The sequence below is a fragment of the Zingiber officinale genome, chromosome 9A (assembly GCF_018446385.1).
Source record: "Zingiber officinale cultivar Zhangliang chromosome 9A, Zo_v1.1, whole genome shotgun sequence".
NCBI lineage: Eukaryota > Viridiplantae > Streptophyta > Magnoliopsida > Zingiberales > Zingiberaceae > Zingiber > Zingiber officinale.
In genome coordinates, this window is record NC_056002.1 from 83960502 (window position 1) to 83972382 (window position 11881).

Below are 11881 nucleotides of genomic sequence, written 5' to 3' on the forward strand. Positions count from 1 at the left end.
ACCCCCGAAGCCGCAGCAACTAATCGAGATTTGGGATCTTCTTCGGATGAAATGCCTAGATGAGACGACAGAAAAGGGAAAGCCCCCCGAGAGGATGCATCGCCCGAGCGGATTAATCGCCAATTTTCAGAGGCTATTCTACGAGACCCTCTGCCCAAGCATTACGTGCCTCCGACGATCGGTGAATACAATGGAACCACCGATCCGGATGATCATTTGGGCATGTTTGATAACACGGCAACCCTGCATCAATACACAGATGGGGTGAAGTGTCGGGTTTTCCACACCACCCTCTCTGGGTCGGCTCAACGGTGGTTTCGGAGATTGCCGGATGGATCTATCTCAAGCTTCAAAGACTTCCGAATGGCTTTCCTCCATCACTTCGCAAGCAGTCGGCGCTATCAGAAGACTAGTGTCAGCCTGTTTGCCATCAAACAGGAAGCTCGCGAATCGCTCCGAGCCTACATCCAGCGGTTCAACAGAGTGGCCATGGATATTCCAACGGCCACCTCGGAGACCATGATGAATGCCTTCACAAAGGCCTAGTGGATGGGAATTTCTTCCGATCACTCATTCGGAAGCCGCCTCGAGACTACGACCACATGCTACACCGGGCCAACGAATACATCAACGTGGAGGAAGCCCAAGCAGCCCGGAAAAAAGAAATTCCAACCGAGCGGGCTCCTCCTGCCGAGCGGAAGCCTCACGCTGCTCAACCACCTAGAGGACCAAGGGTCGAAGCAATCCGCTCCCCCCATGCTAGGTCCCACGTGCAAGAGGTAGCTGCTGCTCGGCCCAAGCCAAAGAAGAAATGGACCCCAATGTTCTGCTCCTTCCACAGGATGGATACACACAACACAAGGGATTGTCGAAGTCTTCCCTTGATTGCTCATCCTGTTTCCCGAAGTGGTGGTCGACGATCGCCCTCATCCGACAGGCGACAGAGGCCTCGTGAAGCCGATCGGACGATAGCTGACAGACGACAGCAACAGACTCCCGAGCGGCATCGCTCTCCGAGGTGGGAGAATCTCCGGATGTCTAGGGAACGTCCCCGACCGACCACTCGGGAAGAAGAAAATAGAAGCAATATTTCCCGAGGCGAGATCAACATCGTAGCTGGTGGGCCGACCGGAGGAGACTCCAACCGAGCAAGGAAGGCGAGCGTCCGGCAGCTCTAGATCCATGCAGTCGGCTGCAACCAAGGGCGGGTGAGTGGACCCGAAATCAGTTTCGGGCCCGGGGATTTGGAAGGAGTTGAAGTGCCCCACGACATTATTCACCACATTTTTATTGACACAGGAAGCTCGGTCAACATCATATTCAAAAAGGCGTTCGATCAACTGTAAATTGACCGCGCCGAGCTGCTGCCCATGACAACCCCCCTCTATGGGTTTACGGGCAATGAAGTCCTGCCGGTCGGACAGATCTGACTGGCTATCTCACTAGGAGAAGAGCTGCTCAGGAGGATGCGGACAGCAAACTTTGTGGTGGTTGACTCTCCCTCATCATACAACGTCATTTTGGGACGACCGGCGCTCAGCGAGTTCCGAGCGGCCATCTCCACCTTCCACCAGAAGATCAAGTTCCCCGTCGAGGACAAAGTGGGAGAGGTACGGGGAGATCAACTAGCAGCTCGGCGATGCTACGTCGAGATGGTCCGAGCAGAAGCCAATTCCGCTTGGAAGTCGCCACGGATCGAGGTGAACGCTATAACTGAGAAGCCTCCCTCTCTAGTTTATGAAGAAAAAGAGGAAGTACAGATTCACCCGACCCGAGCGGAGGCCACAACGTTCGTTGCATCCAACCTGGAGGCAGACCAGAAACAAGAAGTGATCAAATGCCTCCGAAGAAATTGTGATGTCTTCGTCTGGTCGACGCACGAGCTGCCCGGAATCTCGCCGAGCATAGCGCAGCATGAGATACATATCCGACCGGACGCTCGGCCAGTGAAGCAGAGAAAAAGGGATTTCAGCGCCGAGCAGAGTGTCATCATCCAGGCAGAAGTTGAGAAGCTTTTGGAGGCCGACCATATACGCGAGGTTCAGTTCCCGAGCTGGCTAGCAAACGTAGTATTGGTCTCCAAGCCGGGCAACAAGTGGAGAGTATGCATAGATTTTCGGGATCTCAACAAAGCTTGCCCGAAAGATTTCTATCCTCTGCCTCGGATCGATCAATTGGTGGATTCCACTGCAGGCTGCGAGCTGATATGTATGCTCGACGCTTACCAAGGCTATCACCAAGTGTCGCTCGCCCGTGAAGATCAAGAAAAAGTCAGCTTCGTTACAGCCGACGGCACCTATTGCTATAATGTGATGCCGTTCAGATTGAAGAACGCGGGAGCTACATATCAGTGGCTGATGAACAAAGTGTTCAAGGGGCAGATCGGGCGAAACCTGGAAGTATACGTGGACGACATTCTTATCAAGTCCGTCCGAGCGGCCGATCTCTTCGAAGACATGGAGGAAACATTCCGAACGCTACGGAAATATGGAGTCAAGCTAAACCCCCAGAAGTGCCTGTTCGGAGCAAAAGGAGTGCGTTTCTTGGGTTACATAGTGACCGAGCGGGGTATCGAAGCAAATCGCAGCAAGGTGAAAGCTCTACAAGATATGCCGCCTCCAAGAAATCTGAGGGAAGTGCAGCGTTTGACCAGTCGGATAACTGCTGTGTCCAGATTTAACTCCAAGACCGCCGACCGAAGCTTGCCCTTTTTCAAAATACTGCGCAAGGCCACTAAATTTCACTGGGACGAAGAATGCGATCGGGCGTTCGAAGAACTGAAGGCATATCTGAATTCTCTGCCTGTACTAGCCAAGCCAGCCGTAGGTGAGCCTCTTTGTATCTACTTATCTTCAAATGAACAAGCAGTCGGCTTGTCATTAGTGAGGGTGAGCGGAGAAGAGCCTGTATATTTTCTGAGCTATATTTTAAAAGATGCTGAATCTCACTACACTGGGCTCGAGAAATTAGCCTTCGCGCTGGTCCTCGCCGCTCGGCGCCTTCGTCCCTACTTCCTGTCGCATACCATCATTGTCAAAACTAATGGCCCGCTCGGACGAGTATTATTGAATCCAGAAGCGTCCGGATGGCTTATTAAGTGGACAATGGAGTTGAGTGAATTCGACATTCAATATCAACCCCGCTCGAAAATTAAAGCGCCGTCCTTAGCAGATTTTGTGACTGAGGTGCAGAATTCAGAGCCGGAAGCTATGTGGAAAATATTTGTGGACGGATCTTCGACTCGGCTCGGAAGCGGGATTGGAGTACTGCTGCTCTCTCCCCAAGAAGAAAAGATGTATTTATCTGTCCTGTTGGATTACAGAGCTACAAACAATGAAGCTGAGTATGAAGCTCTCATAGCCAGCTTGCAGGTAGCTCGACATGTGGGAGCCGGACGGGTGACTATACATTCAGATTCTCAGTTGGCCGCTCAGCAGCTCTCTGGTACTTTTGAGATTAATAACGCTCGGCTCAAGCTCTATGCTGAAGCCTTTAAGGAGCTCAGAGCCAATTTCAGAGAGGTCATCATCCAAAAGATACGCCGAGCAGAAAATCAAGCGACCGATGAGTTAGCCAAACTTGCAAGTGTTGGAGTGTATACTGAAAGCCTAAGCTTTGTAAACATTCATTATGAATAAAGAATCACATTTGGTCTAATTATCTACATTTGTTTGTAGTTGTTCATTTAATTTATATTGTAGATAACATAGTATGTGGTGTCACATACAGAAGATGATGTTATCAGTACCTTATAAATTATAAACAGTAGCTCACGACCAGAATGGAAAGGAACAAACCATTAGAAGGTCGTAGTGTAATTAGGTATTAGTTTATCTTGACTATATAATTACACTAGTACACTCAGAGTGTATTGAGTAGGACCATTTGAGGTCGTTTTTATACCGACTTTATAAAGGAACAAAGACCTCAGTTATTATGGAAGTGTGTGCTCTTAATCCTAATATAATAACAAGCACATATGTTTGATATTTATTTCTTTAATTTATCAATGGGTGAGATTTAGTTCGATGAATCAATAAACCCGATAAATTGGGAAATGGTATCACTCATAGTGTGTGTTGTTGATTATAGAAGGAAACTGTGTCCTAGTGATACTAGGTTGATAATGTCCTCAAGTGGAGCTCATAAAGATTGTCATGTTAAACCCTGCAGGTGGACTTAGTCCGACATGATAATAAGGTTGAGTGGTACTACTCTTGGACTTAGATATTAATTAAATGAGTTGTCAGTAACTCACTTAATTAGTGGACATTCGATATCTTAAACACGGGGAGACTAACACACTCATAATAAGAAGGAGCCCAAAAATGTAATTTGGGATTGGTGCGGTAGTTCAATGATAGTTCTCTAGTGGAATGAATTATCATTGATAAAATTAAGTTGTGTGGGCGAACATGGGATGCTTAATTTTATCGGAGACCAAAACCAATTCCTCCTCTCGGTCCCTATCGTAGCCTCTTATTTATAGAGTACTATACCCACATATACCCACCTTCTATACCCACCTAAAGGGGCCGGCCAAGCTAGCTTGGGAACCAAGCTAGGGCCGGCCTAAGCTACGGCCCTAGCTTGAACCCAAGCTAGTAGGGCCGGCCATAATTAATTAAAAAGAAAATTTAATTTTAATGTTTATTATTATGTGGAAGATTTAATTTGAAAGAGAATTAAAATTAAAATATCTCTCTTGTAAAAGATTTACAAAAGATTAAAGAAAGAGATTAGATCTCTTTCCTTATTTGTAGATTGGAGAGATGTTTTATTTTCTCTTTAAAATTATTCACATGTTAATAAAATTAAAATTATAGATATTTCCTTTTATTAACCATGAAGAGATTTTAAAGAAATTTTATTTTTTAAAATTTCCGGAAACAAATAAGGAAAGTTTTAATTGTTGATTGAAACTTGTCCAATTTGCTTCCTATTGATTTGGCCGGCCATCATTGTTTAATTGGGGAAATATTATTTTATTTTTCTCAATTAAATCATGTCAAGGAAATTAAGGAAAATTTATTGTAATTAAATTTCCTAATTTACCTAAGCCAAGGAATATAAAAGAAGGGGTGAGGGTGCCTTCACAAGACACAACATCTATTATTCCTCTCCCTCTTTTGTTCCTTGGTGTGGCCGGTCATCATCTCCTTCTCTTCCTCTTGTGGTGGCCGAACCTCTCCCTCTCCCTTGGAGTTCTTGTGGTGGCCGGATACTACTCGGAGAAGAAGAAGAAGGAGGAGAGAAAGCTAGCATCTCTTGGGGCTTGGTTAGTATGTTGGTTTTTCTCCTTGGTGAAGCTTTTCTTTTGTGGCCGAACCTTGCTTGGAGGAGAAGAAGGTGGTTGGTGGTTTCTCATCTTGGAAGATCGTTGCCCACACAACGTCCGAGGTTAGAAGAGGAATACGGTAGAAGATCAAGAGGTTTTTCTACAAGGTATAACGAGTAATTTCTATTTCCGCATCATGCTAGTTATTTATGGAAATAATACCAAATACAAGAGGCTTACGTTCTAGTATTTCGAATATTTTCTAGTTGTGTTCTTTTGTTTCTTTCTTTTCATTGTGATTTGATTGCTCTCTTTGGTTAACCTAAAGTTATTTTAGGAAATTAAATATTAGCTTTCTATTAAAGGTTTTGTCTAGTCGGTGGTGGTTGCTCCCATATCCAAGAAGGCCATGTGCCTCGCCACGTCGATCTTGGGAACCTTTTATGGAAATTAATATTTAATAGAATTAATAACTTAAGGAGACTTGGGTCGAACGTGTTAAGTTCCGCAGGAGATCCAAGTCAAAACCTAAAAGAACAAATAGATTAAGTTTTGGATCAAACGTGTTAAGTTCCGCAGGCGATCCAAAATTTAATTTAAAAGAACACATGGTAGCTAGGAAAAGGTTCAGACCTTTGTACAAAATTTTTGTACAGTGGAACCTCTAGGTTTTCCGAGTAGCAACCAACAATTGGTATCAGAGCTAGGGTTTTGCCTCTGTGTATTTGGTATTTAGTTTAATTATGCACATGTCATACATAATTTAGGCAGGATAATAGTAGGATGTGCTAACTTTGTGGATGCAGGATCCAACTATTATGACTTTTAGTTAATTATGTGTGTGATTGGACCCTTGGACATGTCAAGGGCAATTTATATGTGTGTGCATGATTGTATTAAAATACAGCAGGAGCTGTATTTAGTTTTATTAGGATTTTATTTTTGATCTAGATACATGTACATTCCTTTTATGGAATATAGGATCAAAATGTAAAATTCTATTTATGTCGCGGATCGAATCTTGCAAAGCGTGGAACCTTCTAAGGACCAGAGGCGCAGTGGAACTCGGAGCAAGATGGATGCGACAGTTAGACCCGGTGGCGGTAGCAGCTTCGGATGACAACACACGGAGGACAATTAAAGATAAAAGCCATAATAGTTGAAAATTAGATTTTCTATTTATTGCTTTTATATTATGCTGTGTGTGCATGTTAGTTTACAAGTTTAGTAGGCTAGCATAGTTAAAATTCCTCATTTATAAATAACTAAGTGGGAGAGGGATTTTTAAGTAAATCCCATGGTCTCCATTACTGGTTTGTAAGTGATGCAAACAAGCTTGCGCGTTGGCTCTGAGTGCCTTCCTCCATAACGGATGAGCTTGTTTGTGGATCACTAGAACAAACTTCCATTTTTGGATGACTATAGGAAGTTAATTAAGAGCGTGTGATCTTCCCCAACGGAAGGGGCATAATCTTATTAATGGACTTAGTGTCAAGTAATGGTGTACACTTAGACACATCTAATAGTATCCTCCACAACTGCTATTATTTGTGTGACCAAATAATACCAACTATTAATTTTATTTGTCAAAAAGTTAGGTTGACAAGATAATAAAATTAATGGGTTAAAACCCTCCTTTTACAAATGTTGAATTTGTATACGTCCACACTAACGTGGCATACAAAATTCACGGTGTTTTAAGGTGTTGGTTAATTTAAAATAGTATTGTTTGAGGAATCAATATTATTCTTAATTTAGAGTTCTGACCAAAAGTTATTTGTGATTCTTAGGATGTCTTTCAACCCACTATCCATCATACTTCAACAAAATAGACTTACTGGACCAAACTACATAGATTGGAAAAGAAACCTCGACATTGTTCTTACTGCTGAAAGCTATAAATATGTACTGACTGAGCAGTGCCCTGATGCACCTACTGGTGAATCTACCCAAGAGGAGATTGGCGCGGTGTTACATTTTGGCTTCAATGTCAAATGTATTGCAACATCAGCATCAAGATTTACCAACAGCCTATGATATTATGAACAATCTCAAGGAACTCTTTGGTCATCAAGATAGGGCTTCTAGGCAAGAAGCCATGAGAAAGATAATGACAGCCACCATGCAAGAGGGTACTCCTGTAAGGGATCATATCCTAAAGATGATGGCTTATCTGAACGAGATACAGATCCTTGGAGGAGAAATTGATTGGGAAACCCATATCGATATGATCCTCCAAACGCTACCTAAGTTTTCGCCAGAACTATAATATGAATAAGAGGGTTTATTCATTAGCGGAACTATTGACAACAGCAGAAGGATTATTTCGTCACAATGCTCAAATTCACTATCTTGAAAATGGTTCTACTTCTAAACCGAAGGAAAGAAGAAGAAGAAACAAGTTGGTCAAAGAAAGTGAATAAAACTCAGTACGGGATTTAAAGTTGGAATGAAGAAGGAAGGGCAAGTGCTTCATCTGTAAGCAGGACATTGGAAGGCGGACTATCCTCGTAGGAACCAAAACAAAGGTATATCTCATACTCTAGTTGTTGAAACATGTTTAGCGGTTTTATCTACCAGCACCTGGAGCCATCGATCATGTCTGCAATTCCTTGCGGGGTTCCAGAAACCCGACGACTATCTGAAGGAGAAATTACAGTCTACATGGGCAATGCTACTAAGGTGGCAGTTGTTGCGATGGGAGGCGTCTACTTATCTTTTAGTAGAAATAGGAATTTGGTTTTAAGAAATTGTCTTTATGTACCCGTTTTAGAAAGAATTTAATTTCAGTTTCTAAACTGTTTTAGATGGATATTCAGTTTCTTTCAGTAACGATGTAGTTATTAAAAGAAATAAAGTGATTATCTATTCTGGTGCATTAGTTGGCAATTTGTATATTTTAAATCCAATTTCTTCCACAAAGCAAAACATGGAAATTTATAACTCATCTTCTAATTCTAATAAGAAAAGAACTTCAGAAATGAACCAAGCATATCTTTGGCATCTAAGACTTGGTCATGTTAATTTAAGTAGGATTCAGAGGCTAATAGCCGATGGACTTTTGAGTTCATTAGAGTTGGAAAATTTTCCAACTTGTGAATCTTGCTTAGAAGGTAAAATGACCAAGAGGCCGTTCAAGGCCAAGGGGTATAGAGCCAAAGAAGTGTTAGAATTGGTTCACTCTGATTTGTGTGGTCCTATGTCTGTCCAGGCAAGAGGAGGTTTTGAATATTTTGTCTCTTTCATAGACGATTATTCAAGATATGGATACATTTACCTAATGCGCCGCAAGTCCGAGTGCTTTGACAAGTTCAAAGAATACAAGGCTGATGTGGAGAAACGATTAGGTAAAAGTATCAAGACACTACGATCTGATCGTGGTGGCGAATACCTCTTAGGAGAGTTTAGGAATTACTTATCGGAGGTTGGAATCTCAATTGTCTGCACCTGGAACACCCCAGCAGAATGGTGTAGCAGAGCGAAGGAATATGACTCTTATGGAGATGGTTAGATCGATGATGAGTTATTGAATTACCAAATTCGTTTTGGGGATATGCTCTGGAGCAGTATATTCCGAACTTAGTACCTTCTAAATCAGTTTCTTCTACTCCCATAGAATTGTGGAATGGGCGAAAACCCAGTCTAAGACATATTCGGATTTGGGGTAGTCCAGCACATGTGCTGAAACCAGATTGATAAGTTAGAATCTCGTCTGAAGTTCGCGTGTTTGTAGGATATCCCAAAGGAACAAAAGGTGGTTTATTTTATAGTCCTAAAGACCAAAAGGTCATTGTTAGCACCAATTTTTAGAAGAAGACTATATAATGGATCACAAGCCCGATAGTAAAGTCGTTTTAGAAGAACTTAGAGAGGACATGTCTACTTCAATACCAACGAGATAAGATGAAGTACCACAAGAGGCAACACGTGTCACACATGAAACACAACCACGGATAGTACCTCGTCGTAGTGGGAGGGTTGTGAGGCGACTGAAAGATTCATGTTTTGGGAGAGTCTTGGACTTGATCCCGGAAAACATGAACCTCGATTATATGAAGCACTCCAAGATATAGATGCGACATCTTGGCAAAATGCGATGAATTCGAAATAGAGTCTATGTACTCTAATAAGGTGCAGGAGCTTGTAGAACCACCGATGGTGTAAAAGCATTGGATGCAAGTGGATCTACAAAAGGAAAAGAGGGACGGGAAGGTAGAAACCTTCAAAGCTAGGCTTGTTGCGAAAGGTACACTCGTAAAGAGGGAATCGATTATGAGGAAACCTTTTCACCGGTAGCCATGCTTAAGTCTATCCGGATACTCTTATCCATCTTTGCTCATATGGATTATGAGATTTGGCAAATGGATGTCAAGACGACTTTCCTTAATGGAAGTCTTGAAGAGAACATCCATATGAAGCAACCTGAAGGATTTATTGAAAAAGGTAAAGAGCATCTAGTATGCAAGCTCAATCGGTCCATTTATGGATTGAAGCAAACTTCAAGGTCTTGGAACATCCGGTTTAATGAAGTAATCCAGTCATATGGATTTATTCAAAGTCCGGATGAGTCTTGTGTATATAAGAAGTGTAACGGAAGCGTGGTGGTATTTCTTGTACTATCGTAGATGATATTTTGTTAATTGGCAACAATGTCAGGTATTATCGGACGTAAGGGTATGGTTGTCCAAACAATTTGATATGAAGGACTTAGGAGAATGTGCACACATTCTTGGGATCAAAGTTATAAGGGATCGCAAGAAAAGAATGTTGTGTCTATCCCAAGCTTCATATATAGATACAATCCTTGCTCGTTTTAGCATGCAAGACTCCAAGAAAGGTTTCTTACCTTTTAGACATGGAGTAGCTCTATCTAAAGAGATGTCTCCAAAGACATCAAAAGAGATAGAGGACATGAAAGCAGTTCCTTATGCTATAGGAAGCTTAATGTATGCAATGCTATGTACGAGACACGATATCTGTTTTATGGTCAGCAGATATCGAGTAACCTGGACAAGGACATTGATGCGGTAAAGCATATATTAAAGTACACGAGAAGGACTAGGATTATATGCTAGTTTACCAAGCGGATGATTTGCTCCCTGTGGGTTTGATTTGCAATCAGATAGGGACAATAGTAAGTCTACATCAGGCTATGTGTTTACTTTAGGAGGTGGAGCCATTTCATGGAGGAGTGTTAAGCAGAAATGCGTTTCGGACTCAACCATGGAAGCTGAGTATGTAGCAGCCTCTGAGGCAGCTAAAGAAGTAGTATGGCTCAGGAACTTTCTAATGGACTTAGATGTGATTCCTGGTTTGCCCAAAATCATCACAATTTATTGTGATAATAGCGGTGCAGTTGCAAACTCGAAGGAACCACGAGCTCATAAGGCAAGTAAACATATAGAGCGCAAGTACCACCTGATACGAGATTTCGTGAAGCGAGGAGAAGTTGTCATCGCCAAGATTGCATCAGCGGATAACCTGGCAGATCCTTTCACTAAGGCCCTTCCGGCGAAAGCTTTCGATCGGCATGTGGAGGGAATGGGAATCAGATGTATGGTAGAAGATATGGCAGCTTAGTCATTAGTATAAGTGGGAGATTGTTGGAGTGTATACTGAAAGCCTAAGCTTTGTAAACATTCATTATGAATAAAGAATCACATTTGGTCAAATGATCTACATTTAGTTGTAGTTGTTCAATTAATTTATATTGTAGATAACATAGTATGTGGTGTCACATATAGAAGATGATGTTATCAGTACCTTATAAATTATAAACAGTAGCTAATGACCAAAATGGAAAGGAACAAACCATTAGAAGATCGTAGTGTAATTAGGTATCAGTTTATCTTGACTGTATAATTACACTAGTACATTTAGAGTGTATTGAGTAGGACCATTTGAGGTCGTTTCTTTTATACTGACTTTATAAAGAAACAAAGACCTCGATTATTATGGAAGTGTGCTCTTAATCCTAATATAATAACAAGCACATATGTTTGATATTTATTTCTTTAATTTATCAATGGGTGAGATTTAGTTCGATGAATCAATAAACCCGATAAATTGGGAAATGGTATCACTCATAGTGTGTGTTGTTGATTATAGAAGAACGTGTCCTAGTGATACTAGGTTGATAATGTCCTCAAGAGAAGCTCATAAAGATTGTCATGTTAAACCCTGGGTGGACTTAGTCCGACATGATAATAAGGTTGAGTGGTACTACTCTTGGACTTAGATATTAATTAAATGAGTTGTCGGTAACTCACTTAATTAGTGGACATTCGATATCTTAAACACAGGAGACTAACACACTCATAATAAGAAGGAGCCCAAAATGTAATTTGGGATTGGTGCGGTAGTTCAATGATAGTTCTCTAGTGGAATGAATTATCATTGATAAAATTAAGTTGTGTGTTCGGGCGAACATGGGATGCTTAATTTTATCGGAGACCAAAACCAATTCCTCCTCTCGGTCCCTATCGTAGCCTCTTATTTATAGAGTACTATACCCACATATACCCACCTTCTATACCCACCTAAAGGGGCCGGCCAAGCTAGCTTGGGAACCAAGCTAGGGCCGGCCTAAGCTTGAGTTTAAGG